At 41.0% G+C, this 18,553-nt stretch overlaps 1 protein-coding gene across 5 annotated transcripts in view; it reads left to right on the top strand.

The window, feature by feature from the left end:
• The window catches only part of cacna2d2a (calcium channel, voltage-dependent, alpha 2/delta subunit 2a), a 182,875-nt gene that overhangs the window by 97,274 nt on the left and 67,048 nt on the right, over positions 1 to 18,553 (top strand). The gene's annotated exons all lie outside the window — the stretch shown is intronic.

The following is an 18,553-nucleotide window of genomic DNA, read 5'->3' as shown; positions in this document are numbered from 1 at the left end:
GAGGGGTTGGTGCTGGTGGGGCAATTCAATCACTGCTCACACCAGAGAGCCAAGTTAGCATTATACACATCAAAGATTTTTAATGGAATTTCTATTTTTAATACATTAATAATTTTGTTCAATTCATTAATTATCATTAAAAACTACTTGGTTAGTTTTAGGCAATACAAACTACTTGGTGATTTAGTTGAAAATATTGCCACTTTTTTGAAAAGTCAGTTTCCCTAGTTGCCATGGTAAATGGCCTGTATTTATATAGCGCTTTACTAGTCCCTAAGGACCCCAAAGCGCTTTACATATCCAGTCATCCACCCATTCACACACTGGTGATGGCAAGCTACATTGTAGCCACAGCCACCCTGGGGCGCACTGACAGAGGCGAGGCTGCCAGACACTGGCACCACCGGGCCCTCTGACCACCACCAGTAGGCTACGGGTGAAGTGTCTTGCCCAAGGACACAACGACTGAGACTGTCCAAGCCGGGGCTCGAACCGGCAACCTTCCGATTACAAGGCGAACTCCCAACTCTTGAGCCACAATTGCCCAGGATGGTGATGCATCCTCTGCTAAAGGCTCTGGAAAACATATGTGCTACAAACATGAAATATATCTTAGTTACTTAGTATACCTCAGTTACAAAACAATGCTGACTGTCATGAAAAAAACATTTCTCTTAGGGCTGTGCGATATGACCAAAATCTCATATCCCGATATAAGACATCTATCATCCGATAACGATATAAATCACAAAATTTTTACATTTTCTGTAAATTCTGTGAATATCGGGCAGCTCGACTTGCGGGAAGTGTTTCCAGCTGCGCGTCATGTAGCTGGAGTCGAGTGTTTTAACAGATGCATGAAACGATACATTTTTAGACATAGGTTGTAACAGCCGCCGTTTTCTTTGTGAGTATTTATTACTCAGCATGCTGCGGGTAAAAGCCTGTTCTAACGTTTGAGTAAGGTTTATTTTTTAGCATCTGACGGCTCTTTTTTGCTTCTCATCCATAAATACTCGGCATAATCTTTCACGTGATTCAGTTTATTTTGAAAAGTCTCAACAGGATCTTGAGCTTTATTGTGAAAGGTTTATGTGGAAAATAAACAAGCGGACACGCTATGGTTTTACCGTTGTTGTTGCTAACTACAACGCATAAAAACAGGCGCTTGTCCGTCCTTAGTGTGGTTATATTAAATATAAGAGAAAGAGAGAACTTTAAGAAATTAATATAGCCACTACAGTGACCATCAAAACGATGAAACAATATGGCTGTAAACAGTTTATTTTGCGAAACAAACGATAGTGTAAAATGAAACGATAGACGTTTTTATATCGTCATCCGATATATATTGTTATATCGAACAGCCCTAATTTCCCTTATATTTCACATTTTGCTACTGGCAGAGACGGGGCTGGGAGATGGACAGATATTGTTCCAACAACGTAATTATGACTTCATATTTCAGTGTGGATATTAGCGAGTTAGACATTTGTTAAACACTTTTGGGGAGTTCTGCAATCTTCTGGCTAGAGCTAAAAAAAAGTTTGGTTTTAGTAGTTTTAATGTTGGGACGCTGTGTAACAAGTAAATAAAGAATGCAAGAATTTACAAACCTCATACAATGTTTTTCCAGTCATGTCTGAGAGGATTCGGGATCCATCATCTATCTATCTATCTATCTATCTATCTATATAGATAGATATATATATAGATATATATATATATATATATATATATATATATATATATATATATATATATATGGCGAGCTACTTTGTAGGTATATTAGCAATGTTATTATCAGCCACACGTCCCATATCACGTATAGAGGTTGCTGTTGATGACCACTGTCATATATCTGAGGAAGAGTTGACATAAGGCGCAGCACATTAGGACCGAGACACAAGATTGGATGAAGAAAGGACAGAGATTGGAGAGATTGGAGGAAGACATGTCCTTTCATTCAGATTGCGATGTGGCAGCTGCTGTATGTTTGAAATGCATTAGTACTAATAGCTGTGCCATTAGGAGAGAGAGAGAGAGAAAGAGGCGCTGTGTTGATGGGTTGCCATGATGAAACCAGGGAGAAGAGGGGGTGACAAAGAGAAGCACGACGGGAATGAGAGAGAGAGTGAGAGAGGTGTAAGTGAGAAAGCAAGTGAGTGAGGGAAGAAGGTATAAGAGATGGAGAAAACGGGAAACAGAGATGGAGCCATCTTCCAGGCCATTTACTGCAATCATCACTCTCTAATCAATCAAGCCTTTCATCATAGGACAACACAATCTCTCCTTCTCTTTCTCTTCTTCTCTCTCCCTCTGCTTCTCTCTCTTCAACTCCACTCAGCCACCCACTCTCATACATAATAGTGGTATTCATGTGACCTCTTTATGGCTCTCAGCACATGTACATACAGGTGACAAATTAAAGGAAAAACCTGACCCCCCTCCACCCCTAGCCCAGCAGCTTTGTTATGCTGTCGGGGCATTTTGCTGCCATGCTTATAATCTGAAAGGAAAGGATTGTGCAAATCAATATAAAGTGTTTCTGATCGTGCTGGGAGGGGTCTCTTACAGGATGACAGGGCATGAGGGGTCTTGAAATGATCTGATAAGAAAAAGCACACTGTGTGGCCTTTTTCAGTCATCAGACCTAAATCCAGTTAAAAAATCTCTCCGTCACCAAGGATTTGCAAGAACAATATTTCATTCTTATTGTAGCATTTCAGATACTCATATTAATCAACACCAACAGACATCACTAACATACTGTGTTTTTTTTCTTTAATTTGTCACCCTTCTATAGTAGCTACATTTAGTCAGTATTTCCAGCCACATTAAATGTCCTTAAATCACTATAGGTCCCCTTAGAGGTGTAACATGACCTGAAGTGCTGGGAGCGCGAGCTGCAAGGGTTTGTTCACTTGACCAAGTTCGGCTCCTTTCATAATGCCTCTATTTGAGATAATTGGCCCTTCAGAGGAAATGAGTGAGAATCATTGTGGCGACTCTCAGCCCAGCCCTCGAAGCAACCAGCTCCATTAACCACAGAATACATTAATCTTATGAGGGATGCCTTGGACACATTCAAATTCTGGTAAAATAGACAGAAATGAAGGGTGCCTGTCCCTGGCTCCTCTCTACATGTTAATCTTATGTGTTATTTCTCCTTTTCTGTGGTTATCTGAAAATGTTTTACTTGCCTCTTGTTATTATCTCTTCATTTTACTGTATTAACTAAAAGGAAGACGTTTCGATTTTTTTTTTGTTAGCACACACTACTGTGCCAACAATTAAGAATTGTTTATATGTGCAGGAGTTAGGAGTAAATTAGTAATTTGGCATAAAACAGACCAAGGTTAATGAGTTTTAAAAAGAGGAAAAATTATATATTAAATTATATATAATTTAAGTGGACTGATATTAAAGTCAAAGCTGCCACTCAAGATGATTCTCACATTAAATAGTCTTCAGGTAGAAAGCACATTTTAACCTTAGCTGTTATACAAAGCACTCGACAATGCTTATATCTCTGACAGTAAATTAGCTTGTTATAAATGTACAAAACCAATAATAAACATATTGGGATGTTATCTGAAAAGCAGAATGGAATGATATGCACAACTTTACTCACAGTGGACCACAGAAAACATAGAAGTTTGTTGCTATTTCATCAAAAATATTAGTGCATTTTGAATTTCTGTGACACAACACATTTAAAAAAAAAAGTTGGAATTAATTGGCAACAGGTCAATATGATTGGGTATAAAAAGCATATTTTGGAGTTTTTCTGAAGTAATGATAAGCAAAAACCAGTTTGACTAAAATTGTGCAACACTTTCAGAATAGTGTTTTTCCCTTAAAAGTGGTGAAAACTAAAGATTTTGTCATCTGCAGTGCATAATATCATCTAAAGATTCAGAAAATCTGGAGAAATCTCTGTGAACTAGGGACAAGGCCAGAAACTAATATTTAAATGCCTATTATCTTTGGGCCCTCAGGTGGTTTCACATTAACATTTTTAGAAGTAAAATGTGACTTTTTTGTGGAAAACATAGACACCGTATCCTCTGGACAAAGGAGGGTAGGGACCAAGCAGCTAGGGCTGCTCAATTAATCGAATTTTAATCACGATTACGATCTGGGCTTTCAACGATCATTAAAAATGACTGAGCCGATTATTAGCCCCTCCCTCGTGCTTTACTCCGTGTGGCAAATCGAGCGCACCTCTCTGCATTTCGAACACCCGTCACAACAATTAAGAGGACCCAAGGGAAGCTCAAAAAGCTAAGCAGAAGTTATTTGGAGAGGAGAGTGACTGCCGTTGGTTGAAAAGAGAGGTAAAAAAAACCTTCAGTGGTGTGTAAACATTATGGGATCGCAGAGTCAGACATCAAGTAGACATAGTGTGTAAACGTTGCCACGGTGTAGTAGCTGCACCACAGAGCAACACTGCAAAGTTCACTAAACATAGATGTTTACATTTTTCATTTATTTTTTATATTGCAAACATTTGCACTGTTATCAGTATTTGCACACTATTTTATATTATTTTTTTAAAGTCATTATTCAATACATTGTTATTGTTAACCCTTTAAATCCCTGTAGAACCGGAACCGTGTAAGCTAGCGCAATAATTAGTTTTGCATAAGAAACCGGAGGAGTTGTACTTACATCTTATGTAAATGGCCTGTATTTATATAGCGCTTTACTAGTCCCTAAGGACATATCCAGTCATCCACCCATTCACACACTGGTGATGGCAAGCCAGTGACAAGCTTAAGTCATCAGCTTGTCCTCGGTCACTTAATGCATACATATTATTAAAATATGGGCTATAACAGTTGTATTGATGTATAGCAACTTGAAATGCTCCCAAAAATGGCACTACAGCATGTAAAAAAAAAAAAAAAAGCTCTGGCGGACTTGGTTCTATGGTAGGTCTTAAAGGGTTAAATAAATATCGTCAAATAATCGAGATCTCAATTTCAGTGAAAATAATCGTGATTATCATTTTTGCCAGAATCGAGCAGCCCTACATGCAGCTTGTCATAACTGGGCCTCTCTGATGGGGATGGATTACTGCCTATGGAATTGGCTGCTGGTACATCTGGAAAGGCACCATCAGTGCTGACAGGTATTGAAGGTTTTAAGGCAACATGTGCTCCTGTCCAGATGGATTTTTCAGGAAAGGTCTTGCATATTCCACTAACACACTGATAAACCGCATACTATATCTATTACAGAAGTATGGCTTCCTAGATAAAAAGTCCAGGTCCTGAAGTGGGCTGCATGCAGTCCAGACTTTTCAACAACTGAAAACACTGGCTGCATCATGAAATAAAAAATACCACAAGGAAGACCCAAGAGTCCAGCAGCTGGTCTTCTCAGTTCCCAGACATTTATGGGCTGCTGAAAATAACAAGGAATGTTATTTCAACTTTTTTCAGACATCAAATTCTGCCATCAACTTGATGGGACAGTGAGTCTTGATTAGACCAGGACTTTTTGTAGTTTAATATCTACAAATCATAATCTGACAGCATAAAGCCTATTTTTCCTGTAATTATAGCTTTTGCTATTCAAAACAGTAATCAAACTGTTGGTGTGGTTCTGTGTTTTATGGGATATCCAGTCCTCTTTTCAAACATCAGCTACAGACCTTGTAAATAAAAATTGAATCCATCTTGTGTTAGCAGAACCAAACTCAAAACGTCTCCGCTGCAGAGGGCTGATGGAAAAAAGTCTGGAATATAGCCGTGTGAACCCGTTTTTTAACGCACAGTTCTTATTTCAAACACTGATAAGCATAGTCACAAATAAACTGCATCTATTTCCATTGTGAGCTTTCACCCCTTCCACTTCCTTATAGCTGCACTGAGACAGAGTGCTCGCAGGCTGCCGAGCACGTAATGGAACTCGTAAACAGTGTTATCACTGAATCCTGAACCATGGAACGGCCTTCCATCTGCTCATCACTGGAAGGGAAAAATATGTGGATGGGATATATGGACAGAAATTCCTACACATTTTGCTTTTTCGCTGTTTGAAAAGGATTTCTCTTCCCTTTCAAACGTGATGGTGTGAGGGGCTCAGTAGAATAAGGATTAAACATAACTCATGCTCATACTCAGTGACAACCACAACAACAATAGGAATAGGAAATTGGATAAAAGGGATAGGATAGAATTAGGGGTGCAACGATATTCGTATCGATATTGAACCGTTCGATACAGTGCTTTCGGTTTGGTACGCATATGTATGAACAATACAACATTTGTAATTTATTTTATCAACTTTCCTTCCAACGATGCTGTCTGTGTTGAGCGCTCAGTGAATCTGCGTTCGACTACTCCGCCTAGGCTGCACTGTCGAGCGCAGATCCACTGAGCGCTCAACACAGACAGCATAGTCAGAAGGAAGAGCGCAGGGCAAGCTAGCAAGACACATGGACCTCCCCCACCCTCATTCAGATCTGGCGTTTGGAATTATTTTGGTTTTCATGTGACGTATGACCCTAAAGGTAAGCGAGTCATGGACTAAAGTAAAACAGTATGTTGGATGTGCCATGCAATGCTCAATTACATGGGTGGGAACTAGTGTGTTAGCGCAGTTAGCTCGTTAACGTGTTGGCCGTCTAGCCCCATGCACGGGCGATCGGCGGTAGCTCGTTAACGGAGATTTGCCGTGTTGTGGCGTTAAGGTCATTTCAACGAGATTAACCTGAAAGCACTAGTGGGAACACAACGAATATGACTGCACATTTACGCAGACATCATCCTAGTGCAAAGACCAAAACAACAAGCATGCTACTAACTTTAGCCGAGTCATTTAGACAGCTGTTAGCACATGATTCTTCTTATGCTGCTGAGAATATAGCCCAGAAGAAGCGGATAGTATAGCTTTTATTTTGGAAAGAGACATTTCTCTGTAATAAACTCTCTTTTCCAAAGATGAGTGATTCCTCAATCAGATACAGGGCTTGCAATATCGCTAGCCCGACGTCCTGGAGCTAGCGATTTTTTTCAGTCGGGCTACCAAAATCTATCTCTTCCCTGCCCGTCGGGCTATTGTAGGAAGGAAAAATATATGTCAATGCTTTTGCATTCTTTCAGAAATGTAGCTGGGTAATTATGTCATTGGCATTGGTGAGCCACTGTCAATATGTGAAATATTGAAATCGCGTTTGAATTTGCGCTTGTTTTTTTGCTTTCACTTTGCAATCGTGTGAACTGTGTATAGAGAGCGACAGCACTGATCTGTGAGTGATGATAATTTGTGCACCAATTCCTCTGACATCGTCTTATTAATCGTTAGCTTACTATGCAAACATGACAAGTGAAATCTCCCGCAGCTTAAACATGTGAGAGGTTGATCACGCAGAGAATCGCTGAGCTTATGTGAGTGCGTGTGTAAAAGCATTTCAGTTCTGCTGAGCCAAATAAGACAGGTCAGGGTGAAGAAGTGACAGCCAAAGAAAAGCTTACCACTAGAGCTGGGCGATATGAGATTTTTTCATATCACGATATGTTTTTTTCATTTCAGGCGATAACGATATCTATCACGATATAAGCCAAATAACTATATTTGTAAGATTTAAATGTGCCGTTGCTCACAAGTAAAATGTGAAATAATCAGCAGCTTGTTTTTATTTAAATATTTATTTCCCATAATAAGTTCAACAGGGTAGATGTACTTAAGGAACATGAGACTTTTTCAGATAAATAAAGGCAAATATTACAAACTACACAAAAGGCAGCCGCTAAAGCGTTTAAGTTTCAAAATAGAACAAACGAAACAGACTACTAAATTGTCAATTCCACTTAGAAACAAAATATTAATTCTAAAAATAAATCTTAGTTTGTTTTACAGAAGAACAGACAAAACTGACTAACCTTTGTCAATATCAAATAAACTGAGAACTAAAAGGAAATTCTCAATCTCTCCTTGTTGTATAGCTTAGCTTTTCAAACAGTTTTAACAGTTACTTTAGTCTGACAAAAGCCGAATGACGAATTAGCGCTTCCAGTCAGAGACTGAGGCTACGTCCACACGTACACGGGTATTTTTGAAAACGGAGATTTTCCGTTTTCGTTTTAAAAAATAATCCTGTCCACACATAAAGGCAGAAATGAAGGAAAACGCTGCTATGAACATGCCAAAGCAGCAGGTGGCGCTAGATTCCTAACCGTGCAGAAATGTTGGCCAATCAGAAGTCTAGAAGCCTCGGTGGGAAAAAGTAAACAAAGCTGGGGCATAGAAGCAGAACCGAGTCGTATGTGTGGACGGACAGTAACTGTGTGTATATGTAAGCATTTAAACACTGCAGAGAGTAGAATTAACAGTAACAGTATTGTAGAAATTCATTTCACCAAAACAATTTATTGTATTTCCAGACTTGCTTTCGGTACAATTTACAGTGCACGCTACTCTGTTTTTTGTCAGACTTGAAATAGCCGAAATACCTTCACCCTACGGAACTTCTATGGCTCTTCCGTTCGACAATCTCTCCGGCATTGGAACCATCATCTGTTTTCTCTTCGGTCACGCTCGGTTGATTTTTCTAGTCGGCACACTCATTTCCTCCATTACGCGCTGGCTCCATTACCTGCTGGCTGCTTCCCAAACAAACACACGTGCAGCTTGGCACTTGTGCTGTACGTAACAAGTCACACGACGTGACGCTGCGGCTGTGATTGGTTCGGCTCTGCGCTACTGAATTTGGATTGGCTGACCTTTTTTTTTTCTTTTTTTTTTTTAAGAGGACAAGAGCGGCGAGGTCTATCGCGATAGCTTAATTTCTCTATCGAGTAAAAGTTATATCGCGATACATATCGTTATCGTTCTATCGCCCAGCTCTACTTACCACAAAACGGAGAAGTTATGACAAATCAGACTATAAGGCAAAAAGAAAGTGCAGCTTTATGGTTTCATGGACAAAAGAATTTCTGTGGCTGCAATATGACGAGCTATATAACCAGGGCTGCACATAAGTGGTCCACAGGTGCGCATTCGCTGTCAAAATAAAAAACACGCACAAGGGTTAGGGTTAAATTTAAAAACTGTACTTTTGAGTTAAAATATATATTTATAATTTTAATAAATGACAAATTAAAAAGGCATGAACATTTTTTTTGTATCGAAAAAATATCGAACCGTGACACCAAAGTATCGAACCGAACCGAACCGTGAATTTTGTGTATCGTTGCACCCCTAGATAGAATAGGAAAGCTGGTAATCTGTGCTTGAAGAATATGTGCTGATTAAGACACTCCTGATCAACTGATTTGTTAGTCTTATGCCAGTACAGTTAAAATCTAAACCTGTGTTTTGACCGCAGTTTCCCTCGTCTCCTCAGCTCTCCCATCCCTTTAGCACCTCCTCCCCTGTTACCTCCCTTCATTTTTCTATCAACTGCTGTGCTGCTCACAGCTTTGATCAGACTTCTGGTTGCTGTGGTGACCCAGCAGTTTGGTAATTTCAGCTCCTTGATTGCAGACCGTTGTAATTTGTTTAAGTGGTGCGCTCTGAGGTGGAAATGTCCTTTTCACCTTTTTTTTCCCTTTTCCCGCTCAGACTCTTTTCTCATCTCTCTGAGGTATTTCCCCCCCACGTTTCATAACTAATGTGTTGCTGTTACCTTAAGAAACACCTTTTCACAAAAACACGAGCAGGGGGGACATCACAAAGTGTAAGGTGACTCAGAATGGAAGAAGCATTAAAGTGCAGAAACATTAAGAAAAAAAAAAGATGACAGAGAAAGAAAAGTTCAGAGATGTCAATAAGCCTTCTGTCAGGAGGAGTTTGCTCAACTGTGATGCGGCATGCAGGCCAGGAGGGAGGGCTGAGAAAGTGGCCCCCATGTCTAAATCCCACTGATCGATCCCTCTGCCTCTCAGGAGATGGGAATCAATAGTCAGAGAAATCCACCGAGTTATGCTGCAGAACTTGATTTTCCCATTTGAACACATGGCTAACGCCCATGAAATGTTATTTTAAAGGGTAAACCTGCTGCCTGTTGGCTCTTCTGGTCAGAGCTCAATAGTAAAAAACGAAGTCACAATGGACTGATAAGCACTTGAGATACAGCTTTCTGTATTCAAGTATTCTCACTTTTTGAGATGTTGACGTTTAGTCTTAAAGACTAAATGAATAGATCATATACTGATAGATAACTATTCTACAGCAACCCTGGGGACTTGAAAAAAATACATTTCTTTTGTTATAGAGCTGACAGTGTAGAGATGACTAGAAATTAGAGGAGAGAGAGATAATATTGATCACCTACTGTACATCCAGTTAGAGTTAGGCACTGTGTATTTACCTGCAAGTCCAACAAGTGGTAATTGCTGATATATTAACATAAGTGTGATGGGTACCTTTCTTTTTCTACTGCACTTAATATTGATCATATATTCATCCATTCCCTTCAATCCTAGTTACAGTTCAGTGTCAAATCCCTATTCCTCTATAACAATTTTTACATCTGCTAAATCCTAAAGTGATAGAAAAATATCAGAAACTTTATTTATTAATGTAAGTTTCAGCTTTTCTACAATGTAACATTTAAGGTTGTCATAATACTAGAATTTCAAACTCAATATCAATAGCCAGGAAAATACTCAATACCATTTCTGATACCACAGAGGGAAAATAACCTTTTAACCTTAAATAAGAGGTATAGTTTTTGTAAACAAAGATTAGTACAATATTGTCCATGCACATGTAATCAGCTGCAGCTCTATTTATTTCCTGTAATTCTGTAATTAAGGTAAGTTGCTGTTGTTTCATTCTAGCTACTGATATCTACCTTTCTCAGCTTCAGCCTAGAAGCATAATATATTTTAGAGGCACATAATTGCATAATCCTGTTAAATTAACATGTCTATTACCACTGCAGTTCAAAACTGATAACATCTGCTGCTTAACTCCCACATCAAATTTATTGTTTTATTATTAGTCATAGTGTCATGGGGGTTTGGCAAAAAAGAAGCCAAATGCAGGACTCACAGACAAAGCAAGGTAACCTTTATTTGGTTTAAAGCTGATAAGCAATACCTTTACGATCATTTAACAGGTGGCTAACATGAGTAGCTGCCAATAATTAAACAGCTAACATTAACATTAACGTGTGCCCTGGCCAAGTCAGTATTTATGACAGTTGTTTGATACTTGACTGTTGTTGAAACAACTTTACTGATATCATGAAATTCTTCATAAAGACCGGGCTGTCATTCTTTAAGGTGCTTCACTGAGTTTGCTGTGCTGCTGTCCATGTGTTCAGCTGCTAGTGAGAGGCGGGGCTAGCTAAAGTTGTATGTTAGCTGGAGGAGGCCAAGGCCGCACTGTTGCAAATAAATATGTAATGGTGGCAATGTAAAGATGGTAATTTAATATCAATTAGCCTCCAAGTATGAGTATAGTTATCTCTAGTTATCTAGTTATAGGTATCTCTAGGTTTTGTCCAAAATTTTGTACACAAGAAGCACTCTTGCCTTGATCTCTGGTGATACCCATTTATTAACTGCAGAGGTACAGCCCCATATTGTCTCATTTTGCCTCCATTAGATAGGATGTTTGCAAGAAACCTGCTCATTTTCTCTCTGTGTTTGAGGCCACCACAGCTTTCCAGGAAAGTGATGCCTCTCATCAGCTAGGCTGTCATTTTGTGAGCGGTGAGAGCTTGGTTATGCTGCAGCTGAGGAAAGATTCCTGCTTGGGTTTTAGCACTCGCTTGATGAATTCTGTCCCTGCTGTCCTTGGTTCCTATCTGCAGATATCTTAAAGCAGGGTTCCCTTTGTCATTTCAATGTTCAAATCATTGTGAGGTACAGCAAGGCATGTGATGGAAATGATTATGGGGTCGAAAATAACAGGTTTCCTTTGGCTGGCGCTGATTGTTGATTGGGCACTCTCAGTCAGGCTGTAAAGAGGGGGTGGTGACTTTTAGGGACTCTACGGACTAGCGGTGGTAAAATGGCTGAAAAACATCAGTGAAATGAAAAGCAGCATTCAGCCCTCTGAGAAAAATGCAACCTGGAAACATTTTGCTAAGATAAGCGTAGAACCAGTGTCATACCAAGCTGCAGTGTGATTGGCGGGGCGGTCCACACAGAGCGCTGGAGTGTATGTGATTGGTCACTTCAGCTATGGAAGCCGTACAATGTTAGACGCACGTAATTGCATTTGCTTTATCAAATCCCTTGGGAATCCAATGATAGCGTTAGTATTGTCACGCCCTGTTTATCTTATTTGTCTTTATTTGGTGTTACAGCACCTCTTTCCTTCTTTTCCTGTGATGATCAGATTGCAGGCTTGTTTGGAGGTGTGGGCATGCATGTGCCACATTGGATAGGCTTTTTATCTGGCACTGTGTCCATGCAGGGTGGTGATGCTATCAGCGTTAAAACCTGCTACTCAATGGAGCCCTGTCAGCCAACAATGGAGTGCAGCATTACCCAGAGTGCAGCAGGACAAAGCCTTCTTTCCTTATCACAGGATTGAAATATTCACAGACTGATTTAACTGCTTTTACCGAGGGAAAGTGTCAGGCTCTGAAAGAAAAAGACAGCACAGCAGAGATGTAAACGAAAGAGGAAAAGAGAGGGAGGAAGGATATAAGAGGAGAAAAAAAGTTGGCATCTTTGACCTGCAGGGTGTTTACAAAGAGAGACTTAAAGAAGGGAATTTACAGATTCATGGGCCAAATTGGGGGGACATATAACATAATATAATGTATTCAAATAAACTATTTCGTTTTCATTTTAAAATAATCAAGACTCTTCTCTTTCTTCACTCGTTTCTTCTAATATCTCGCGGATTTTTGCCCATCATTGCCAGTCTTTGAAGTCAGCGTGCAGTTCGGAGGAGGCATGGGGTTGTGCGTGAAGAGGAGCAAGACATTGATGAGTTGTCCATGGAGAATGTCATTCACTTTGCTGAATTTGCACTGTGTATTGGAGCTTTAATCTGGGGGCACATTTGTTTATTGGCATACAAATGAACATCTGCATGGAGCTATGCTTGGACGCCATGGTCTCAGCAGCTCCCTAATCGCTTAAAAGCCTCGAGATACAGAGCATGCCAATGAGAGAGCAAGAGAGAGAGAGCGAGGCAGCCGCGCCCAAGGCCTCAATCATACACCCCTTTATCTGAGTTTCACTTCAGCTCAATAGCTCTCTCCTTCTCTTGTTTTCTTATTCTTCCGGGCCAGCGGTTTAATTTCCAGTTTGCCTGTTGACTCTTCTCATTGACTTGGAATTATAAAGAGCCATTTTTCTAACCTTCACTGGTTAAAAAAAAAAAAGGACCTGACACATCAAACAGCAGTCTGCCTTGAAGAGCTGAAGTTAAAAGGCATTAGCAATACTTTGCCTTAAACCCACAGAAAAATACATAAATGAAAACATGTTTGCACCTCTTATTTTTAGACTTTAGATGTAGTTTGCTTCTGTTAATGAGAGTTAGGGTTTTCTGTGCATGTGTGTGTTTGGAAAAATGTGTGTCTGCCTGTCTGTATTCATTCTGACTGGAGAGTTGGCACACATACAGAGACAGAACAGGAACTACTCAAGCTGATGACCACTCGTTATGTTACTGTAAGTACAATGAAGGCTTCAAGCCACAGCACTAATAGCTCCCACGCTGATAACTCTACAGCTGCACCCCACAGCAAGCGCACTAGGACTGGCAATGCCCCGCACCAACCACCCCTCCCCCAGAAATGCAGTCTGCTATAGGTGGAAGTCCTGCACTGTAAAATGTTCCATGCATTTTAATTACAAACGTCCACATACTGTGCTTTTTATGAGCATACAGTGAGAAGGAAAAAAAAAACACTGCCAGCAGCGAGAACAGCTCCCCTAAAGAACAAAGTTTCATATTTTATTCACAGGCAACCTCTGCAGTTCAAGATCAAAGTGGTAAAAGGCCCCTCAGATTTCTGACAATTTTTTTTTTAAATGTCTATGATTAATATAGTACTAAATATATACTAAAGAAAACGAGCTGAACAAATTAGTTTCTGATGGCGTATTACGATTTAATTTGGATGTCTCTCCTTTTAGTATGAATGCCCTTGTGTATGTATTTCCTCTGTCTCCATAAGAAATTGGATGTCAGTCATTTCTTGCTTAACATACGGAAATTGTATTATGTGTGTGTGGTGTGCGCACAGGAGATGACGTGTGCCAAACACGAAGGGTAGCGTCTCTTACTGCAAAGAATCACCTTCTAATATTGTCCAGTTTTATCAAGTTCAAACGTCTGGAGAGTGAAGTCAGGATAAAGTCTGAACATGTGACATTTCACATATGTGACGTTTTAGATGAGATGTGCTGCCTGGGTAGAGCGTGCAGGAGGTGGGAGACATGATGCTCGCACACTTGCTGTGAATTCTCCAGACAATTACCTGCTATATTCTCATATAGGTGCAATCAGACTGTAATAGCGAGCATCCAATCTGACTTAGTCAGAGATTTGTATTCTCACTCATCACCCAGCCGGATAATGGACTGCAGTTCATGTGCTAAACTGGTATCTAGCTAAAGATAGGAGTGGAAATCAGAGCCAAGGAGATATGAAGGGGGTGAAAATGTAAAGCATCTTAACTGGTTTCCAGCAAAACTTCACAGATTAGTTCTCTGGAGTCGGATCACATTGTATCAGCTTTCCTTTTTTATTCTACTTCAATTTTCACACTAACTGAGCTGTGTGCGCATGTGTGCATGTGTTTGTGTGGTAGTGTGTACCTTATGGGCTGATGTGCGTGGGTTAATGAAGAGCAGTAAATGAAAAACTTTATTGTGTTTGATATAATGTCAGCTTCCATTAGGGAAACTGGTGCTTGGAATGATTGCAAGACTATCGGGGCCAAGAGAGAGGTTCACAGTGTGTGCGTGTCTGTGTGTGTGTTTGTGTTACTCCATGCTTGTGTGCACACCCCAGGGCACAGCAGAAGCACAAAGTGTGTTCTGTAATTATAAATTCATTAGCAGGTGTCCAGAGGAGATATGAATATGACTGTAATCTGTCCCCACCGATGATGGAGCGCTTGTCTCGCATTCAAATGTCAACCTGTCGCAGCCAGCATGCTGAGAGAGCTCACAGATTCAAATTCAGAAGATTGAGCCCCAGCGACCGTGCTCAGTCATAACATGTACCCCTACATTTAGCATCCTTTTATAGGTGCCAGCCATTTTTCAGTCAGAATTGTTATGACGCACTTTAGAAGATGAATTATCTGCCAAGCTCTTCTTCACATATCATGAAATTTTGGGCTCTGACCTTCACCTGAAAGTGGATATTGAAGTTTAAATGTGTAACTACAAGCAATAGCCGAATTTGAAATAGCATGCATCACCTGTGAGAAGAAAACACAATGAAGAAGAACAACCTTTCACAGAGACATTTAAAAAAACAAACAAAGCAAAGATAGGCAAGCATGTATCTGGTCAGACATAAAAACGAGCAGGCATAGGAGCCCTGGCGAGGAGACAAAGTCACATTGTGATCTAGAGCACAGGGGCGGTTTCTATAGCAACAGTAGGCATCTAACCTACGCGCTGCTGCTTTTGGTGAAATCAGAAATTGGCAAGAGGAGGCCGGTATTGAGGAAAGAGAGATTGGAAAAGATGAAGATAAGACGGGGCAGGGGGGAGGAGAAGGGGAGTTGGGGCAAAGGGAGAAAAGAGGAAGCAGATCAAGATAACGGTGAGCGGAGGAGGGCGGTAGGAGATGAGCAGGGGAAGATTGATGTAGGGGAGTGGCTGGAGATCATCAGCTGACCTCAGTGTTTGTCTCCTGAATTTGTTGGTCCACTCAGCATGATAGATTTAATTTACTGATAGCACTGTGTCAGTGGGAATTTCTCCTACTTTGTGTGTTTCTGTTTTGTGGGTATGTACATGCAAGCTATAGTTTGCATGTACACACCCAGTTTCTGTAGACATAAGATCATACATTTTTTCGTGCATGTGTAAACCAGCCATGTGCAGAGGGCAAGGAGATCAGTGAGGGATAATTGCTGGCTTGGTGTTGTATGAGATGTGTGTTTAACCCAGACCCTGAGCCCTTGGAGGCCTGTGACCAGCCACAGCAGATGGCCATGTTACCCTAGTGAATGCTCAAAGGGTCATGGTGGCCTCGGACCCGTCTTCTGTGCGTGCTTGTGAGTGGTTGGATGTGTGGTGGAGTAGGCAGGCTCTCATAGTCAGGAGTTTGATTTTTGGTGGTGTTTGTGATCATGAATCCGATTCCTGATGGGTAAATGTCTGTCCCCACTGGCTGCTGCCTCTACCACAAGAGGTCGAGCCTCGGCGCTGTCCAGGATGACTCACATCTCTGGGAACTTGGCCATGGGAGGCCAGACAGAACCTTCTTATGACTTTTAACTCCTTTACTTAGATCTTGTTTGCCAAAGTTGCCAAAGGCTCTTTGTCATGCAGCTTGGCTCGAGCTGAACTAAACAGTGAGTTTGGGCTTTTAGGCATTAGCAGTCGCTGCAACAATGTAAAAGAAAAAGGGTGTGCTTGGTTTTTAGGAATACAAAACAATGCTGCTGCAAAACAGGAATGCAGCAAAACAATCAGGATTATGATGTTTACCAGCAGCAGGATCATAACAGATGTGATACGAATATCATCAAAAAGACAGAAAATTAACTGTTAATTTTTTTTAAATGAGCCTCAGAAAAGCTACACTACTCCGTGGCAAAGACTATAGACACTTTTCTCCTTAAACACAATACTTCATTTGGAGTTTGATGACATTGGCAGAGGCTGCTGTTCAAAATAGCCCAGATGCATTTAACCAGGTTGAGGTCTAGTGACTGTATCGTTTTTATGAGTGTTAAATTAGTGACCCCTTGTGTCCTATATGGAAGTATGTGCAACTGTTATGTAGTCACATATTTAGTTTTTACATTTGAATTACCGTCTGACCTAATAAGGGCTACATAGCAAAACAGCAGTTCAAATGGTAATCGGGAAGTAGGCAACTACAGTTTGAGTAAAGATGCTGGACGGTGTTCCTTGGGTGTGAGGAACCAAGCTTTTATTTACAGGAAGCAGTTCTGAATAATGACTTGTAATGCCGCAGCAGTGAGAGTAAACTCTTTAGAAGCATGGGACCAGTCTAAGCAGGACTGGGCTCCGGATCAATCCAGCTGGCAGACACAACAATCCTGTTGCTTTGCCATAGTCCCTCTCTCGCTCTCACTTCATTTCTCTTCTCTCTCTGCAGAGGCATGGGCTATTTTTAGCCCTGGCAGCTCTTTCCCCACTGCACCCAACCACAACCACCCATCGCTCGTCCTCTCTCTCTCTCTCTCTCTCTCTCTCTCTCTCTCTCTCGCTTCACAATTCATCCCTTCATATCAGCCTGGCCTGAGCCTCCAACTTAACCCAGTGTACTCCCTGAAAGATCTGCTCTGATCCTCCACTCAGCTCCTTTCCTTACTTTGCTCACTCCTGATGTCTGAAAGAGCTGGGCGCCACAGGGAGTGCTGGTAAGTTGAGGAGATGTGTCGGGAAGGAAATCCTGTTCTTCCTCTCTCTTGTCCTCTCTAATTTCCCAAACAAGCTGAGCCCAGACTCACCCACCCCATGTTTGGTGTCAGCTTGAGTTTTGATCTTTTTTTCCTTTTTTTTTGGTTTTGTTTTGTTTTGCTTTTTTCTTTCTTTGATGGATTGTTTGGTACTGAGCTGATGACTGACTAGCTGATTATCGCTGCAGGCGTGCCAAGACCTCGGCTGTTGTGTGTAGAAAGGCTTTTACATTGAAAGAGAATGACGGGATGATGAGCGCTGGCTGAAAGAGAGGACCTGTCCATATAGATACATGCGAGTGTATAGGTGTGTGTTTTTGTCTTGAGATCAATAAATGCACAGAGCACCTGAGAGATGCGAATAATTATGTACCAAACAGTAGGAGTAAGAAAGAGCCTAATAGAAACTGAGTAAATTAATCAGGCTGAGTACTCATTGTTTAAGACTTTGTACACCTGTATAGAAAACTCTATTTCTCTGTCAGCTATCCTCCTTCATCAGACCATGACCAGCTCTTACAGTGTGGGCGAGGCGGTCACTGGGCTGCCCTTGAGAGTGCATCCTCAGCCAGCCTTCTCATGATAATGAGGCAGGCCACACGGATCCTGGGCGATACACGCAGCCCCTGCCCGCCCTCACGCCTGCCTTTGTGGGAGATAAGCATGCCATTTCACTGAAAAAGCGCGGCAGGGAAGCTAACATCCTGGGAATAGTGCCAGGTAAAGGCTGAAAACTGAATTTGGGGCTTCAGCAGGTGACCACAAACTTTACTTGTTAATTAAGTAATGCAAATAAATTTTCATTCTTTTCCTTTTTCTGTTTCTTCCCTCCCACGAGAGCTGTTTGCCTAGACTGAAAACACAACCAGCAGAGGTTGATAAGACTCCCAGAGAGAGTAATGTTTTGAGTTTATTTTTGCTCGCACACGAACCACTTTACTCCATGTTACATCTGAGCTCATGCCACAGCGCCACACAAGGGGACAACAGTTTCCACAGCACCAGAAA

This window comes from Astatotilapia calliptera, chromosome 5, assembly GCF_900246225.1.
Source record: "Astatotilapia calliptera chromosome 5, fAstCal1.2, whole genome shotgun sequence".
Taxonomy (NCBI): Eukaryota; Metazoa; Chordata; class Actinopteri; order Cichliformes; family Cichlidae; genus Astatotilapia; species Astatotilapia calliptera.
This window is presented reverse-complemented; position numbering and strand designations above follow the sequence as displayed.